The 19,169-nt window shown below is 42.4% G+C and overlaps 1 protein-coding gene and 1 long non-coding RNA gene across 7 annotated transcripts in view; one reads left to right on the plus strand and one right to left on the minus strand.

Moving 5' to 3' along the window:
- Window positions 1–1,081, minus strand: part of LOC124230770 (uncharacterized) — a 62,272-nt gene extending 61,191 nt beyond the window's left edge. The window contains exons 1-2 of the long non-coding RNA XR_006886289.1: window positions 965–1,081; window positions 412–583 (exon numbers count right to left, since the gene is read on the minus strand). This is a non-coding gene — a long non-coding RNA (uncharacterized LOC124230770). The remainder of the gene's footprint in view (window positions 1–411; window positions 584–964) is intronic.
- An 85-nt stretch (window positions 1,082–1,166) lies between these two features.
- The window catches only part of LOC124230766 (nesprin-2-like), a 298,061-nt gene continuing 280,058 nt past the window's right edge, over window positions 1,167–19,169 (plus strand). For 4 of the 6 annotated variants that reach the window (XM_046647127.1, XM_046647130.1, XM_046647131.1 and 1 more), the window contains exon 1: window positions 1,231–1,350. The gene's annotated coding sequence lies outside the window, so the exon portion shown is untranslated. Of the gene's footprint in view, window positions 1,351–15,806; window positions 15,824–19,169 lie in introns of those variants that run through there. The other 2 variants (XM_046647128.1, XM_046647129.1) reach the window with 2 other exon arrangements.

Below are 19,169 nucleotides of genomic sequence, written 5' to 3' on the forward strand. Positions count from 1 at the left end.
AAAGCAAAAAAAAGAGGTGTACATAGGTAATGTGCTGTTTCGTGAAGAGTTGAGTTATTGACTGTCAATAAAATGTGCATTTCAAACAACTCATCTGAAACATTCTGGCACAGACATACAAGTTTTTGAAATAACTGTTCCAAATTGTGGGTACAATTTACAACCAATTTTTTCCTTTAATGTATATTATCTGAATGCATTATCAAACCTCTAATAATCTCTGCTCCTTACCCTTTAGTCTGGGTCATAAGCACCGAACTTAACTAAGTAATCCAGGAAAGAGTCTGTAGCCACACAATATATATGAACTTGAACTTTTAAGAAGTTAAATTTGATTGCCATACAAACTCAATAGAGAAACACTTTAAAGTCACTGCTTCTTTATGTAATAATAATGAGCTGATACAATACCTTTCATCTAGGACCTCGAGTGCTTTAGTAGTAATGTAATAGCAGCGCAGGAGGTAAGTGGGAGCCAACTGACATCATCCTGAGTCCAAAAGCACTGAGTAATTTGTTGGAAAATCAAACTGGCACCTGCAGGACGCATTCCCAAGGATCCAGTTTCCACTGAGTTTCAGACCTGGAAGATGTACATCGTGTCATGAGATTGAGGCCCTTCTCCATCCCCCGCGTCCAAGGGGAGGGAGGGACCCAGTAATGGGCATTGTTAACAAGCACCTCCTCTTCCCTCTAGGTGACCCTGAGGTCCGGACCACGCTATTAGAAATCCTGATCCAGATCTCAAGGCCATCCAATCCGAATTCCTTTTTACAAAGAGTCCACAAAGGTTAAATGACTGGATCAAGATTTCGTAGCTAATTTGCAGACACGCTGTGTTACCCCGACTTCCAACACCCAGGAGTCCAAGAATGTTAGAGAAATTTCTCTCTGAAATCTGCCAGAAAAGCTTTTTTGAGGGAGTGTGTGACATTTCCTCCATCCCCCGCCCCCGGTCGTTTACCTGCATTCTAGTTAGCATCTTCCTCAGACCATCTCAGAGGTTCCAAAGCACCGAAGGAAAGTTGCCGGCCCTGGGCTGCCGCGGGGCCTGCGGGGGGAGGCGGGCTGCTCCGCCCCCGGCGCTCGCGGGCGGGCTCGACAGTGGCCGCCGAGCGGCGAGCGCGGGACTCGGCGGCGGGCGGCGGGCGGGGAAGGCGCGGGGCGTGGTTTGCAGCTTTCCGAGCGCCAAGGAGCGGAGCGCGCTCTGCTGCGCCCTGTGCCTTCGGCTGGACCGAAAAAGCGAGCGGGAGAACGAGCAGAGGGCGCGATCGCGGGAGCAAGGCAAGCCGGGCGCCGACCTGGGCCGGCCCCGGCCTGCGCCCTCGCCCCTCGCCGGGCCGGCCGCGGGTGAGCGCGGCCGCGGGGCCCCAGCACCCCAGTGCGTCCCGGAGAGAGAGCGGGCTGGGGCGGGGAGGTGGGGGCGGGAGGGAGGGACGGGGGCGAGGGCGAGGGAGGGAAAGGTCCCCGAGCCGGGGCGGGGGCGGCGGGAGAAGGGGACCGACCTGAGGCTGGGGTCCGAGCCCGGCCACGGGAAACTTTGCCCGGGTGGGGAGAGCGGGGTGCGTGGAGGGCGCCACAAACTTGTCAGCGGGCGGGGCGCTCCGGGGATTGGAGCGAGCGCCAGCGGGTGGCGTTTGTCTCTCCGGCTTCTTTGTGTCACCTCCGGGCCCCAGCCTGCTGGTTCGCCGGGCTGGGAAAGGGGCTGCGCGGGGGCTCGGCCCTGATCCCCCCGCCGCCCCCGCGGGCCCAGGGCCCCGCGCTCGGGGTCTGCTGATTGTTTTCTGTCCTCGCGTCACGCCTGGGCGGGAAAGATTTTGAACGCCGCGTGAGACAGAAGGCGGAGAGCCGTGGCGCGGAGATCACCGAGTCGTGGGCGGCGCGGGGCTCGCCCCGGGTCCCCGAGACCCCGCGGGCCGGGGCGCACCGGGGCTGGAGAGGGCGCGGGGACCCGCCGGCCCGGGCACTCGGGGAACCGCGGCGGGCGCGGCGGCCAAGCGCCTCCGAGGTGGGGCCGCTCGGACGCTCGGATTATAATTCCATTTTGATTGCTTGGGGTCTTTGTTGTCTGAAATTGCCTTGAGGGTCTAACGGTAGCACCTTCTCCTTCTTAGGTGATTTTTCTTCTATTAAAATAAAGCGGGGACTGGGGCACTTGTGTGGAATCAGTGCTGCTCAAAACAACATTAGCCACCCTATTCGATGGAGGTTGAGAAGTCCTCTGTAACATTTGCCTTTGTGGGCGCCTGTTATTTCCGAAAGTTATTATTTCCCCTCCCCTAGTGGAAGGGAGCGTCTGAGCCAGATGCCGGCGGGCACGATTGTGTACAAGCACCGGCAAGTCCGAGCCGAACTGGAGGTTCTTTCTAGCCGCTCAACGCTTTTGCATCAGTTTTTTTTCTTTTTTTAAAGTTTGATTTCAAGCAACTTTGCTTTTCTAGGAGTTCCCACAGCTCCGAAGTCCTCCTTTGCAGATAGAATGTGACCGTGCTAGGATGGCTGCGACCACTTTTAGGGGTGGGGTTTACAGTGAAACGCCTGAACCACACCTGGCCCTCTCACCGCCCGGGGCCCTGCCCCTGAGACATTGTAAACATCAAGGGAGAGTGTTCACCTTTTATGAGATGGGACATTTGGTGTGTTTTTATACTTGGATGCATGACTCTTTCTTTAGTTTTCTTTCTGGAAAACTCTCTTGAGACTCCCAAGGGCTCTTCCTGAAATAATCACTGAACTGCCTTAGCCTCGCCATTACGCCTCCCGCCCCGCCCTCCCCCAAGCACCCCTAGGGAGAAGGGAACAGGTATAATCCTCAAGTTTTTTCCTGGTGAAGACTCTGGAGATGTCAAAAGTAAAAAGTGGGAGTTCTTAGTTGTTTGTCCACATGTTTAAGTTAATGAGTTTTATGTGAGTTCAGCAAAAATCAAAATCAAACCAGTTTGGATTCAGCTCAGCCTTGTACATTAAAAATATTTAAAAAACATATCATGTGAATGAATTTCCCCGGGTAGAAATTTTACAAGCATTTCAGTGCATTAGCGCTAACTGTGTTTGCAGGGTATCGCAGGACGTTTAGAGAACTGAGTCACAATGAGGTTATTCTAGGTAGGGGTGTTCTCAGTAGTGTAACCTGAGAGTTTAATGTAAAGCTTAAAAACAGAATCAGTCAGGTCTTAATAAGTAAGGGAAAGGGTGAAAAGCAATGGATTCACTTGTCGTTATGCATCACATGTTTTAAATATAGGTTTACAATAATTTCACAAAATTATTCATTCCTTCGTTTACTCACACAAGCTCTTACCTTATGCCAGCCACTGTGCTGGACTCTGGGGTTCCAAATAATAGTAGTTACCATGCATAGAATGCTTATTTTGTATCAGTAAATACTTTACACAGATTACTACATTCATCTAGTAAGTACTTAGTGAGTGCCTGCAACGTGTTGTGCTAGGTGCTGGAGTTGTAACATAACTGCACAGGACAGCTAGGGTTCACGCCCTTGTCTGGTGGGGAAGATAGGCAGAGCGTAAAAAACATTACCAAACGAATCACAGGTTTTGGAATCAGATCACCTCACTCTGTTCCAAACCCTCCGATGGCTTCCCATCTCCCTCTGGGTGAAAGGCGAAGACCTGACAGTGGTCCCCAGGACTTAGCCCCGTGGTCCTCCTCACTCCCAATCCTATCACCTTTTTGATTACCTGCCGCTCTTCTTACTCAGACTTCTACAGCCAAACTAGCTTCCTTGCTGTGTGAGGGCCTTTGGACTTGCTGTTTCCTCTGCCTGGAGTGCCCCTCGCCCAGCCCCCATATCTGTAAGGTTCTCTCCCTGACCGCCTTCACGTCTTTGCTCAGTGTTAATTCTGAGTGAGCCTTCACGAAACCCCAGATTTAAGCTCACAACCACCCTTGCAACTCCCATTCCCCCTTTCACAATTTATTTTTTTTTCTCCATAGCACTTATGACCATCTGACTAACACGTTCTACATTTTACGCATTTGTGGTCTGTCTTCCCCGACTCGAATGTACACTCCATCAGAGCTGTTGTATTCACTGTTGTGTCCTCAGAATCTGGAACGGTGCCTGGCATACAGCAGGTCCTCACGAAGTTTGTTGAATGAATGTTGTTGGATGGAGAGGGGAACAACAGGATGCTGAGACATAGAATAGCCAGGGGCCCTGTGTGAATATAAGAAGGCTTCTCTCTGGATCCAGGGGACACGTAAGCTGAGGCTTTGATAGGAAGGAGCCAGCCCTGTTGTTGTGGGGTAGGAGGTTGTGGAGAGGAGAGAGGCGTAGAAGATCAGCAGAGGAGACAGCATGCGCAAAGGCCTTGAGCCAGGAAAGAGCTGGTGGTGTGTGGATTCACTGGAACTCAGAGAAGGTCGTTGTGGCTGAGCACTGTCAGCTCGAGGGAGAGAAGTAAATGAAGATAGAGTGGTAATCAGGTGTCAGAGCATGCAGGCCATGGTGTGGATAGATTCACACTGAATCCTCATGTATACCTGTTAGCCCTGTTTTATAGTTTATAAAACTGGGCATCAGGGAGATTAAGTAACTTTCCGAGGTTACGCAGTAGGTGAATGGCACAGCCTAGGATGGGAAGCCAGGCTCTCAGAGTCCAAAACACTGATATTTGACCACCATGCCAACATCGAAAGACAGTCCCTGTGCTGATGGAGCTGTTTGTGTCCTGGGAAGACACGCCATTGCTGTATCCATGTGGCAGTGCCAGAAAAGATCCATCCCTGGGGGGTATGGGGGGAGGGGGCCCTAATTCTGCCTGGGAATGGGGCAGACCACTCTGGAAAGAACTAAATCGTTTTTCCTTTTTTTATTATTATGAAAGATTTCAGATTAGCTATATCTTAATTAAGAAATAATGTTAATATTAAATGCAGTAACCTTGAGGGCTTCACTGTTAGCTTTTTTTTCTTGCTTTCACATCTACCAATGACCTGTGTCATATGCCCCCTTTCCTACTTTCACCAAATATGGGATTGTGTCTGAATAATGTAAAATCGCTTATGTTTAAAGCCTGTAATTCTTCGAGAAATCACAGGTTCTATTCTTCTTTTTTGATTGTTGTTATCTTAAATTGTCCATACTTTCTGGTTTTGTGTGATAATTTTTAAAACAACTCTATTGAGTAATTGACACATAGTAAGCTGTACATATTTAGAGTGTAAAGTTTGCTAAGTTTTTGGCTTGTGTATAGACCTGTGAAACCTTCGTTCTCTGACCCCTCCCTCCACCCTGCATCCTCCTCCTCTAGACAACCAGTGATGGCTCTGACCCTGTGGATTAGTTTGTGTTTTTAGAACTTTAGATAAATGGAATAATGCAGTATGTTCTCTTGTTTGTTTGGCTTCTTTCACTTAGTATAATTATTTTGAGATCCATCCATGTTGTTGTGTGTATCAGCAGTCAATTCCTTTTTCTTGCTGAGTGGTGTATGGATATACCCCAGTTCATTTATCCATTCACCTATTGGTAGACATTTGGTTTTTTTCCGGATTTTAGCTATTAAAAATAAAGCTGCTTTGAACACTATGTACAGTCTTTGCTTAGACGTCTGCTTTCGTTTCCCCTGGATAAATGTCTAGGAGTAGAATGGCTGGATCTTATGGTAGGTATGTGTTTAGTTTTCTAAGAAACTACCATACTTTGCTAGAGTGTTTATATCATTTTATATTTCCAAACTAGTGTATGAGAGTTCCAGTTGCTCTGCATCCTTGCCAACACTTGGTATGGTCAAGCTTTTCATAGCCATTCTACTAGATGCGTAGTGGTATCTCATTGTGGTTTTAATTTGCATTTCCCTGATGACTAATGATGTGCTTATTTACCATTCACATATCTTCTTTGTTGAAATTTCTTTTTACATTTTTTATTGGGTTGGCTGCTTCCTTATTATTGAGGGTTTTTTTTTTTTTTGAGGAAGACTGGCCCTGAGCTAACATCTGTGCCCATCTTCCTTTACTTTATATGTGGGATGCCTGCCACAGAATGGCTTGATAAGCGGGTGGATAGGTCTGCACTTGGGATCTGCACTGGCAAACCCTGGGCTGCTAAAGCAGAGCGTGTGAACCTAACCACTGTGTAACCCGGCCAGCTCCCCTTATTGAGTTTTGAGAGTTCTTCATATATTCTGCATACAAATCCTGTATCAGATACATGATTTGCACATATTTACTTTCGGTCTGTTGCTCGTCTTACATTCTCTTAACAGTATCTTTGAAGATCAGAAGTTTTAAATTTTAATGATGTTCAATTTATCAATTTATTTTTTCATGGAGTATATTTTGGTGTTGAACCCAAGACGTCTTTGCCTAACTCAAGGTCACAAAGATATTTTCCCTAAGGGTTATAACACTGTAGGAAACCTCTATAATAGAGTGTAAAACAATAAAGTTTTTTTATTTTACATTTAGGTCCATCTACTTTGAGTTACGTTTTGTTTATGGTGTGAAGTATGGGTTGACGTTCATCCTACTGCCACTGGGAACACTTGGCAATTTCTGGAGATGAGATAATACCTGGAAACAATGTGTCTTGGGTGGGGGGCATTGGCATCTAGTGGGTCAAGGCCAAGAATGCTGCTAAAGATCCTACAATGAACAGGAGAGATCCTCTCAACAAAGAATTTTTCACACAAAATGTCAGTTGTGCCAAGGTTGAGAAACCCTAGGCTAGAGGTTTATCAATTTTATTGACCTTCTCAATGAACCAGCTATTTGTTTCATTGATATTCTCTCTTGTTTTTCTATTTTCTTTTTAACTGATTTTCACTCTGATCCTTATTATTTTCTTTCTTCTACTTCCTTTGGGTTTAATTTGCTTTTCTTTTTCTTTTTCTTTTTTTTTGCTGAGGAAGATTCACCCTGAGCTAGCATCTGTGCCAATCTTCCTCTTTTGTATGTGGGTTGCTGCTGCAGCATGGCCACTGATGAGTGGTATAAGTCTGTGCCCAGGAACTGAATTCAGGCCACCAAAGTGGAGTGTGTTGAACTTAACCACTAGGCCACGGGGCTGGCCCCTTAATTTGCTTTTCTTATTCTAGTTCCTTTAGGTCATTGATTTGTAACCTTTTTCTTTTCTGATATAGGTGTTTTGTCCTGTAAATTTCCTCTTAAGTTTTGCTTTAGTGACATGTTACGAATTTTGATATGATGTGATTTCATTTTTATTCAGTTCAAGATCCTTTTTTTTTTTTGGTGAGGAAGATTGGCCCTGAGCTAACATCTGTTGCCAATCTTCCTCTTTTTGTTTGAGGAAGATGCTTGCTGAACTAACATCTGTGCCAGTCTTCCTTTATTTTATGTGAGATGCCATCACAGCATGGCTTGGTGAGTGGTGTGTAGGTCCACACCTGGGATCCGAACCTGTGAACCCTGGGCTGCCAAACAGAGCATGCGAACTTAACCACTATGCCACCGGGCTGGCCCCAAGATACTTTTTAATTTTCCTTTTGATTTATTCTTTGACCCTGGGTTACCTAGAAGTACATTATTTAGTTTGCAGATATTTGTGGACTTTCCAGAGATCTTTCTGTTTTTGGTTTCTAGTTTAATTCCGTTGTTGCCAAAGAGCAACTTTGTATGACTTGAATCCTTTTACATTTACTGAAAGTTATTTTATGGCTCAGAATATAATTTATTTTGGTGAATGTGTTCTGTGCATTTGAAAAGATTGTGTATTCTCATTACACCGTGTCAAAGGAACATACCATCAACATGACATCACTATGCATATTAACCTTGATCACCTGGCTGAGGTAGAGTTTGTCAGGCTTCTTCTCTGTAAAGTTGCTCTTTTCCTTCTGTACTGTACTTTTGGGGAAGGAAGTCTCTATGTGCAGCTCACACTTAAGGAATGGAGAGTTATGCTCCACCTCCTTGAAGGATATTGCTTTTTTATACAATGTGACAGTCTTTGCCTTTCAATTGGGGTGTTTAGACCATTTATATTTAAAGTGATTATTGATTTGGTTAGGTTTACATCTATAATCTTGCTATTTGTTTTCTGTTTTTTCTCATCTGTTCTTTGTTTCCTTTTTCCTCTTTTCCTGCCTGCATTTAGATTAATTGAATTTTGTTCGTTTGCTTGTTTTTGAGGGAGATTAGCCCTGAGCTAACATCTGCAGCCAGTCCTCCTCTTTTTGCTGAGGAAGACTGGCCCTGAGCTCACATCCATGCCCACCTTCCTCTACTTTATACGTGGGACACCTGCCGCAGCATGGATTGCCAAGCGTTGCCGTGTCTACACCCGGGATCTGAACCTGCGAATCCCGGGCTGCTGAAGCGGAACGTGCAAACTTAACCGCTGTGCCACCAGGCTCGCCCCCAATTTTTTTTTTAAAGATTTTATTTTTCCTTTTTCTCTCCAAAGCCTCCCAGTACACAGTTGTGTATTTTTCTTTTACTTTATTTATTTTTTATTTTTCATTTTTATTATTTATTTATTTATTTCCACGGAAGATTAGCCCTGAGCTAACTGCTGCCAATCCTCCTCTTTTCGCTGAGGAAGACTGGCCCTGAGCTCACATCCATGCCCACCTTCCTCTACTTTATATGTGGGACACCTACCACAGCATGGCGTGCCAAGCAGTGCCATGTCCACACCCAGGACCGAACCAGCGAACCCCAGGCTGCCGAGCAGTGGAATGTGCGAACTTAACCACTGCGCCACTGGGCTGGCCCCAGCTCTTGTTCTTTATTTTGTTATTTTAGTGGTTGCTTTAGGGTTTATGGTATACATCTTTAACTTCGCACAGTTTACGTTCAAGTTTAATATTGTACCGTTTCATGGATGGTATGGAAACTTTGTAATTGTGTATTTCCATTTCTTTCCTCTTGACCTTTGTTTTATTGTGAGACATTTTACTTTCTTTTGTTATAAACACCACACTGCATTATTATTTTTGCTTGAGGAGTTAATTATTTTTTAAAAGGATCTAAGTAATGTGAAAAAGTATATATTTACCCATGCAGTTACACATGTTATATTCTTTATTTTACTATTGTTAAATGAAAATAAAGAAATCATACATACTGAGGTTATTGGATTCACATGTATAAATATATATTCTAACTTCACAAGTTAGAATAAACCTTAAAGAAGTAGTGAAATTCAGAAATCAGAGCTTAGTTCATTTTCTTAAACTAAATCCACTGACTTGTCATTGAGCAGATCCTTGCTGTGATAGAAAGATTCGTCAGGATGCTGTGGGCATTGCAACGTCCAGAACTCCTGGACTTGGAGAACTCTTCAGACAGATGCTGCTGAGTGTGATGTGCTGCTTTTCTTGCCCTTGGGCGGCATTAGGAGGAGGAGGTGGATGGGGCAAAGGAATCGGTCTGCCCGTGTTGACATTTACCAGGCTCTGAGAAACTTTGAGAGATGAGTTTGAATGCATTTCTTTCTTTTGATGATGTGTGAGATGAAAATACTCTGTTATAGCTCCTCAGGTCAAAGTGACACATCTGACAAAAGTGAGCCTCCAGCTTCAGCTTGTCGATGCCCATATTTGATCGAAAACTCCAGTCTGAGACACAGTTCTTGGATCTCTCTAGAATTGGACATCCACTTGTTGCTCTGGTTCCAGCTGCCTTTTAGTCTTCCTGTAGGTACGGCCAGTGTTCGCAGTTTGTCATCAGCGAGCAGCTCCCTCCTCACCATCTGGGTGTGTAAATGCACTCCTATTCTGAATGTTAATACATTGACAAATACTCAACTATAAATGAGTGGAAAAATTCAATTCATTCAACACATGAATTTATTTTGTAAACATTTGCTGAATCTGGACTCTGGCATGTTGGTGAAAATTTATGTCCGTTGCCCTGTGAGAGCCAACTGTCTAATAGGAGAAAGGCCCACAGGCAGAGGAGCATGCACTCCAGTGTGGTAACTGATGATCATTACAGTGAGACATGAACAGGGCAACACAGAGGAAGCTTAGAGCAGTGCTTCTGCAAGTGTGGTCCAGGCACCAGCAGCATCAGACCTACTGAATCAGAGACCTTGAGGGTGGGCCCCAGCATCTGTTCAACAAGCCTTGCAGGTGATCCTGACATGCTCAAGATTGTGAACTACTGGCTGTAGAGGAGTAGGTGATCTCTGAGATTTTTCTTCCAGCTCCTAAATTCTATGAGGATGGTTTAGAAATCTGATTTTTATCCTGTTGACTTTAAGGGCGGTGTTGGCACTAATGAAGTGTCACATAAAACATTAATTGCTCTGTGGGTAAAACAGAAATTCAAAATAGTCAAGTTATGCTAGACACTAGAGCAAGTGTAAATTAGGTTTTAAAAAACTTTGTTATGAAAAATTTCAAATGTATTCAAAAGGAAAGATAATAGTAAAATGAACCCCTGTATAAACATGACCCAGTGTCAATAATTATCAAATCCTGCCAATCTGGTTTTACCTTACCCTCACCTATCCCCCCATGCTGGATTATTTTGGAGCACATTCCACACATATCATTTCACCCATAAATAAATTTGAAATTATTTGAGCTAGTAAGATGCTAGAGATGAATTTGAAACTGAATCACATATAGCCATTTCATGGTTACACATTAAATTATAGATAAAGTTTATCTAGAATTCAGTTATACAAAAAAATGAATGAGGGGGTTGGCCTGGCGGCATAGTGGTTGGGTTTGCATGCTCCTCTTCGGCAGGCTAGGGTTCACGGGTTTGGATCCTAGGCATAGACCTACACATCATGCCGTGCTGTGGCAGTGTCCCACATGCAAAATAGGGGAAGATTGCCACGGATATTAGCTCAGGGCCAATCTTCCTCACCAAAAAAAAAAAAAAAAAGAAAGAAAGAAAGAAAAAGAAAGAAAAAAGATAAGTGAAGCAAAACAGTAGTGTAGACACATGTACATATATTCCTATCAACATAAAATTCATTAAAATTAAATATACTGGTTACAAGAGCTTATACATTTTATCAAAATATTTTATGTACCCTCATCATCATGATAACAATATATGCAATTTACTTATAGATAATATTCCAGAATAGGAAGAAAGAATATATGCTCATGTGCTGCCAAAGTTGAAATATTATACTTGAAGGGGAAATTTCAATTTGAAAGGCAGGTTTTTGGGACTGGAGGTATTATAAGAAGGTTTTGCCAATTTCTAGGCAAATTTTTAATATATTTAAGTTAAAAATTTTCCTTACTCATTTCAGCAGTTATGTTGTCTCCTTTGGAAAGAAAAGGTATTCAAATTTAGGGATGGACCCTCACCCATTTCCAGTGGCCCTGACAGACCACAGGCTTCTGTGATTTGGTTTTGGGGATGGAGAAGGTCCTTGGCTCGGCTCAAAGGATGGAATGCTGTCTGGAATTCCACCAGTTAATTTAATTGAACTTCCTCCCAGGTTGCTTTGATCTGTTTTTAAACTACAGATGGCCCAGAAAAAAATTAAGGATGAACAATATATGTTTTTTAAAAAATTGTCTCGTTTGATGTGCCGCACACAGTCATTTCATCAGACTTAGTGACAACCTCTGTAGAGCTCAGGCTGAGATAGTTTGTGTTTGGAGAGGGGGCAGGATTAATCCACAGACGCACTGCTGTTTTCTCCCACTTTGGCTTTGGAGTACAAGTTGTGATATCTTGAGGAAAAGCCAGTTGCATTAGGACTAAGATCTTCCTGTTTGGCTGCTTCTGTGTGATACATTAATTAGTGGGTCATACCATAGGAGTTAGCTAGTTTTCATTTAAAAATGCTAATTGGGCTGGCCGGGTTGCACAGTGGTTAAGTGCGCACATTCAGATTTGGCGGCTCGGGGTTCGCCAGTTCGGATCCCGGGTGTGGACATGGCACCGCTTGGCAAGCCATGCTGTGGCAGGTGTCCCACATATAAAGTAGAGGAAGATGGGCATGGATGTTAGCTCAGGGCCAGTCTTCCTCAGCAAAATGAGGAGGATTGGCGGCAGATGTTAGCTCAGGGCTAATCCTCCTCCTCAAAAAAAAAAATGCTAATTACTCAGAAGTAATTTTTTCTTAAGTGTAAATTGCAACAAAATAAATAAAGTTTTTCAAGACTGTTCCCCCAGCCTCCAAAACAAAAACAGAAACAAAACCCCAGCAACTCAAATGCATCTGAGCTCTTAGTACTATGGCAGGTTAGAGCCAATGCATGATGGGATTGGTTGATAGAATTTTAGTACAAAAATTTGAGTTAGTGATTCAGAAAGAATAAAATAAAAAAAGGAATGCCTGTTATAAATTCTGTTTATAAGAGAGTTAAAGGTGTGTTTTATTCTTCACACTTGTATGTTGACAAAGAAAATAGATTACTAGTGTTCTCTTGTGTGAATATCCTTTGTAGTCACTCATTTGATGACGATGAGTAAGAATTTTTCATCTGTTAATAGACCTTCATTTAAATGAAAGTCTGTTACCTTTGTAGTCTGTGTACTTTTTTCATTATAGGCAGCTTCAACTCAAGTGGGTAATAATTAATTTTATAAATAGTGTTTAGCCCAGAACTGATTCTATTTCCTTCTGAGCTGGATGAAAAGAAACTCCCGAATGCGGTTTGTAACCACAGGTCGATGATTTGGTTAGAAGACTGTTGGCGCTGGTGTCTGAGAACTGGAAGGTAAGCTTGCTCCTTTTGTGAGTCATCGTGTTGTCTCACATGGCTGTGTGTTTTCTTAGCAACTGCTGCTGCTTTCTGGTTTGACCAGGGAAAGTATGTTTTGAAATGACCCAACGCATTCTTTCAGGTTATATATGCCTGTTGAACCTTATATACTTACCATTAATGTGTGTTTCATAGAGAAGGAAAGATTTAGTTCTCTTCTTATGCCTACCTTCCAAATCATTTTTTTTTTCTGATCCGTTTTTCAGGGGATTAAGGGTAGGGTAGGGAAGGAGAAAAATAAGTGGGAGACTGTGGATCTGTTTGTTTGTGACCCTGGACTAGAGCAGAACCAAAATGGCCTCCATGTGCTGATAGGATAAAATCTAATGTACTGGGGTCTTGATCTTGAGTAATACTCCCATGTGCATAAGGACTAAAGGAACAAGTGAGTTTGAGAAATGTCTGTGGTGTAGCGCAGTGGTTAAGAGCACAGCTTCTGAAGTCAGACTGACCTCGGTTCAAATCCTGGCTTTGCCATGTACTAGCTGTATCGCTTTGGGTAAATTCCATAACTGCTCTGAGGAGAGTTTCCTCATCTGTAAAGCAGAGGCCAAAACATGACCTACCTTAAAGGAGTGTTATGAATATTACTGAGATAATACACATAGCAGACACTACAGTACCTATAGTGGAACCCAAAGAGCACATAGTAATAAGGGCTAGTTATTACATTCCGTTCAAGCGTGCAGTGAACAAGGGGCGAAGTGATAGGTGTTTAGGGGGCAATCAGAAATGGATCAGACGTGACCCCTTTCTTCAGGAATGGGAGGAGATAGGCTTGTACACAAATCACTCTAGTATGATCCAGAATGAAAAAAGTGCCAACTGAAGTGCAAGCAACATGCTGTGGGGGCATAAAGTAAGTGGTAATTAATACCAGCCTTGGGGAAGGTAGGGCTAGTTTTGTAAAACGTTGACATTTGAGCTGGCTGTACAGCTGGGTCTAAAATGTGGAGCAGGGCTTTCGTGGGTGGGGAATGGAGGAGAGTCGATTGCAGGCTCAAGAACAGCACAGACTAAAGCATGAGGGCTCACGGCAGGATGTGGCACGAGAGGTTTGGACTCATGCTCTGTGGTTAGGTCTTGGGGAGTTTTGCACGCTGAAGTGTTTGAACTGTATTTTTTTTTTAAGTTTTAAAATTTTTATTATTTATTTATTTGCGGAAGATTAGCCCTGAGCTAACATCTGCTGCCAATCCTCCTCTTTTTGCTGAGGAAGACTGGCCCTGAGCTAACATCTGTGCCCATCTTCCTCTGCTTTATACGTGGGACGCCTACCACAGCATGGCTTGCCAAGCGGTGCCATGTCCACACCCGGGATCTGAACGGGCGAACCCCGAGCCGCGGAAGCGAAATGTGCGTGCTTAACTCCTGTGCCACCAGGCTGGCCCCAGCACTTCTCACTTTTATCGTTCTCTTCAAGCTCTTTGGAGCAAGAGGAGAGCCAGGGCTCGGAAGAAGGAGTGAGTAGTGAAGGCAGCAGGCTGCTCTCTGTGGCACCGTCCCTCACTTCCACACTCAGGCTCCCATGACATATTCTTTACCACGAGGACCGAACAACTCTCTCTAACTGGGTGGTTTCTCTTTGGTACCTGAAGAATGTCCAGGGGAGTTTCATTCCCAATCTTATTTCCCAGATTCCAATATTCTTTTCCTTTTAGAGCTGCTTGAAGGTTGAAGTCCTTCAAGACTTTTTCTCTTGCTTGTGATGAAATGGACACATTTGGGTAGGAGTGGGTAAAAACTTTATAAAACGAACCTTGTTTTATTTGAATGGAGAGAGGCAGAGAGAAGGATGTTGGTTTCCTTAATGTTATCCCCTTCATTAGAGGGTGAAATGTGTAATCCTGAGGTCAAGCTCGTGGATTCAGATCAAAATTAAGCCTGAGCATTTCTTTAAAACATTTTTGCGTTGTTACAAAAGTCCAAAAACACACACGCAACACACACACATAGTAAAAAGTAAAAGCCCTTCCTCATATTATTTTCACTTTCCATTCCTACATTCTCTGTCCCTAGAGATAATCACTGTGGACAATTGTATGTTTATCCTTTGTGAATGTTTACGAACACTTGGAACCTTGGCAGTAATTGGGCAAAGTAGCTCGAAATTGTGCTTTTTCCTTTTCACCTAGATATTTGGTATTGGTTTATTATTGAGGTTTCATAAATATGGATTCTTCATTTATGGTGTGTTCTGAAAGCTCTCTAAACATCAAATTTAGCTGAAGTTAAATGCTCCTGAATCACCTTTCAAATCAGCGACATACCTAGGGTTAGAATTTAGAGACCCTGAGCTCCTCATTTGTTGCACAACCAGTTCTGTTAATTTATTACACAAGTTTGCCAGTTAACTGCAACAGTGGGCAAAAAACATGTGTCATCTTATTTATTTGTTTTAAAGAGGAGAAAGGGCAGAGAACCAAGGTTTTAAACTAACAAAGGTCCCTTTTAGTTTGGTCACTGTGTTAATCTGTTGATTCCTTTGTATGTTGAGCGCTCAGACGATATGCGATCTGGTAAATTTCTCTACAGAATCATGGGATAAGTGAGTAGATTAGATCTATTTTCCCGTTAGGAAGTTTCTTGTAAGGACATGGAGTTTGGAGCCTCCATACTTGTGTTCAAGCAAGTCTTGCCAGTAACTTGCTGAATGGTCTTGGGCAAGTTACTTAACCTCTCTGTTTCCCTAAATGAGGTCTACCTTATGGACTTCTGAGGATTAAAGAGATTGTGTATGTAAAATGTGCAGCACAAATTAAGTGCTAAATAAATATCAACTATTCTTATTACTGTTTAATCATTATCATCAAATAGAGAACTTACAATTTTGGTCACCTCTGTAAGGAGAAATGACCTGTTCTTACTTTCAAGCTATAACAAACGAGACGTCACTGATATTTCACTTTGATTGCGCTACAAATTGTCAGAAGGAATGTGCAAATATTGAGATACGCTTTTTAAACAGTTACAAATCTCAGTACCTCTCTTAGTTGGTCAGCTTCTTAACTAAGTTGGAGGAGCTTCAACCAAAGGATTATACAGGGACTGTTTTGTCTGAGTGGTCCTGCTTCTCAAGATTGTTCAATGGTTCCAGTTTTAGTTCTACTCAGGGAAATATTGTAGAATGCATAAGACATTTTTGGGTGAGTGTTCTAATTGTTCACTGATGGGGGAGAAATCAACTTAGGTGGTGTTTCTTTTTGAGGGTTTTTTCTTACATGTGTGTTGAGGACTGGGGATGGGTCAGGAATATTTCTATGGGGAGGGAAAAATATTTCTTAGAAACCTCAAAACTGTAGTCTGAAATTCTATGGAAAGAAATTTAGGAATTTTGTAATCTGAGTTATTGGAAATAGGGGTCAGAAGGATTATTTATATTTTAGGAAGTTTATCTGCACAAGAAGTTACATAATTTCTGAACATTTTAATGAACCAGAAGATATACTAAAGAAAAAGTAATCTCAGAAGTAGACAGAAATAGGTTTTTTTTGAAAGCCAGACAAATTTCTTTTTTTTTCCTTCTCCCCAAATTCCCAGTACATAGCTGTATATCCTAGTTGTAAGTCCTTCTAGTTCTTCTATGCGGGATGCTGCCGCAGCATGGCTTGATGAGCAGTGTGTAGGTCTGCACCCAGGATCCTAACCTGTGAGCCCGGGGCCGCCAAAGTGGAGCCTGTGAACTTAACCACTCGGCCACAGGGCCAGCCCCCAGACAAATTTCTAATGGAGTCACTGCACATGTTGTAAGTAACAACACAGATAATTTAGTATACACAGAAGTGCATTCTGTTCTTTCCCTGAGATGATGTGACCTCATTATCAGATCTTAAAATTGTGCCCACAGCATTGGCAAATATGTATCTTTAGGGAAAACTCAGAAACAAAGAATTCTGGTTGTTTCTCTTCAGGTCAGAAACTTCTGTCATGTTTAGAAATGAAATGGAAACTAGTTTGCAAGCTCGCTAGCCAGTCACAAGGGAAGCAAGGCGAAGGGATGCTTTCACAGCTTGAAGTTCTGCTATTTTGGAAATCAAATCTGTTTTTCAGAGACACTCTCTATTTCCAGAGTTGCTTGAGTCAACAGCTTTTTAACAAATGAATACCTGTTCAGGAGTTACACTGCTGGCTGGTACCTTGGAAAAACAGTTTCTAAATCACACCAGTTAGTTTTTCAGCTGTTTTTTTCTCATCTTCTTTCCCACTAACCGGTCAGAATGCTGAGATTGAATGGTGAGGTAAGACAGGTGTCACGTATTTAGTGAGAACTCCTCATTTATCAGTATGGTTGCACATAGTGGAGGGTTCTTTGGAAGTAAAGAATTAAAGAGAAATAGAACTCAAAAAGAGTAGAAAGGAGCTCTAATTTTTAAAAAGTTCCCTTATATCAATTTTCTTAAAATTGTAGTATGAAAACCATAATCTAAAGTGGTTAGCAGAAATGTCATTTTTTTCTTGTCAAATCACTTTCTTATACTAATTTTATGTACCAGAATCTGTGATCTGCATATTAAAATCTACAGTGACTTAATGAGTGATCTAAGCGCTTGCTGGTTTATTTGCTTTGTGCCCTGTGCAAGTCTTGGTAAATTATTAAGTAAAGTTGGATCATAGGAAATAGAGGGGATCTCTCTTCTCTCAGACAAGTCTTGAGGGGTGAGAAGTTATGGTCTGTAAAAGAAGAGAGCAGAGATTGAGTAAGAACAATATCATTTCTAAGATACCAATTATGAATTCTAATCTTGGGTTTGTCCCAGACAGTTTTATGCTCTTGAATAGATTACTGATATTAATGGTCTCAGTTTTCCCACCTCAGGAATATCATGATTATATAAAGTAACCTGTTTTGTCTTGGATCTATTAAACTGCTCCTGTTTTTACTGATACTCATTGGTCTGATCTCCTAAACCTAGCCAGCTGGTTCTCAAAGGTCTGCCATCGTTATAAAGGCCAGCAAAGGTGAGAGTGTGGGGGGGTTAAGGCCATTCCCATAGAATGCGTCTACCGTCCACAGCGAGTCCATTAGTCTCACCTCGTCTGTAGGATTTATACCCAACGCCCAGTGACAGTAGTGATCAGTTGTTATTAGAGTCCAGCATGTTGAATTCAATTCGGAATTTCAGAACTGAATGACACCTGAATCCTCTTATTTCCCAGTTGAGGAACCAAGATTCAGGGACAGCAATGTCCCACAGGAAATTGGCAGAACAAGGAGTCAAATTGCTATTTCCAGATTCCTGGCTCAAAGCTCTTGCTGTCTATGTATGTGTGTATACATAGTTAAATTGTTCTGTATTAGTTAAGACCTATGATAAGGTAGAAATCATCAGACTTAAGTGCTTTAGCATCCTACTTAAGAAACAAAATATTGCTGACGTGGTTGTGACCCCTTCTTCCTCCTCAGAGGTAGCTACTCTCCTGAATTTGGTGTTTATCATTCTCATGTATTTCGTTACAATTTTGTTGCATATGGATGTTAAGGCTGGTTTTCAAAGTATTTAACAACTGATACTGTGTGGGCACTGCCACTCATAATGGATGCTGGCCGTAAGCAACAAATCCAGCCATGCCAAGGTGTACTGACTGAATATCAGGCCCATCATGGACCCCTATGCAATTTTTTTAAGATTGTATATAGTTGGTATTATTCTATATGCATTCTTCTGCAAGTTGCTTTTTCTTCTCAACTTTATATTTGTGAGATGCATCCATACTGATATGTATGACTCTCATTCACTCATTTTCATTGTTTAACATTCTGTTGTATGAATATGGCACAGTTTATTTATCCATTCACTTATTTTTGGATATCTAATTTTTTTATATCCTCTTTTGGGACTTACCTGTTCATGTCTTTTGCTTATTTTCCTCTCAGGTTTTTTATCTTTTCCTTATTGAATTGTGGGTATATTACATTTGTATTTTGGGGGGAAACTATTGTTTAATAAACAAATACTCACTAACATCTGTGCTTTAGAAGCCACATAAAACCTATCATAGCTTTGCCTTTCCAACATTATTGGAGCTACATACAACTGTTCACACTTGAAAAGGGTCTTTCAATATCTCCTAATAGACTGATGTCAAGTACATCAGTGGAATTGTCTGAGTGTTAATATGCCTGTCACTGTAGATATGAACATATTCCTTTATTTAGAACGGATTTGACATAGTCTTAACGTTCTGACTGTAAAGATTGATTTAGTTTTCTCATATTTACATGGCCTTTCAGGTTGAAGGTGTTGACTTCACGGTACTCTAAAATATGGGAAGAAAGCCTTCATGGGAAATTATAAAATTCTCATTTTTTCCCCTCCACTAAATAAAATAGGATAATGGGTCACTTGCTTCCTCAGTGAGCTGTGGTTGGGCCACAGAATATCAAGGAAACTACAAAGTGAGTGGGAGGATTGAGGCCATAGCTTAGGAGGTTCTTTCCAGAACTTTCTTTCTTTAAACTCTCTGAGTTGTTCACAATTGCGGTTCTCTCCC

Source organism: Equus quagga, chromosome 20 (assembly GCF_021613505.1).
Source record: "Equus quagga isolate Etosha38 chromosome 20, UCLA_HA_Equagga_1.0, whole genome shotgun sequence".
Lineage (NCBI taxonomy): Eukaryota > Metazoa > Chordata > Mammalia > Perissodactyla > Equidae > Equus > Equus quagga.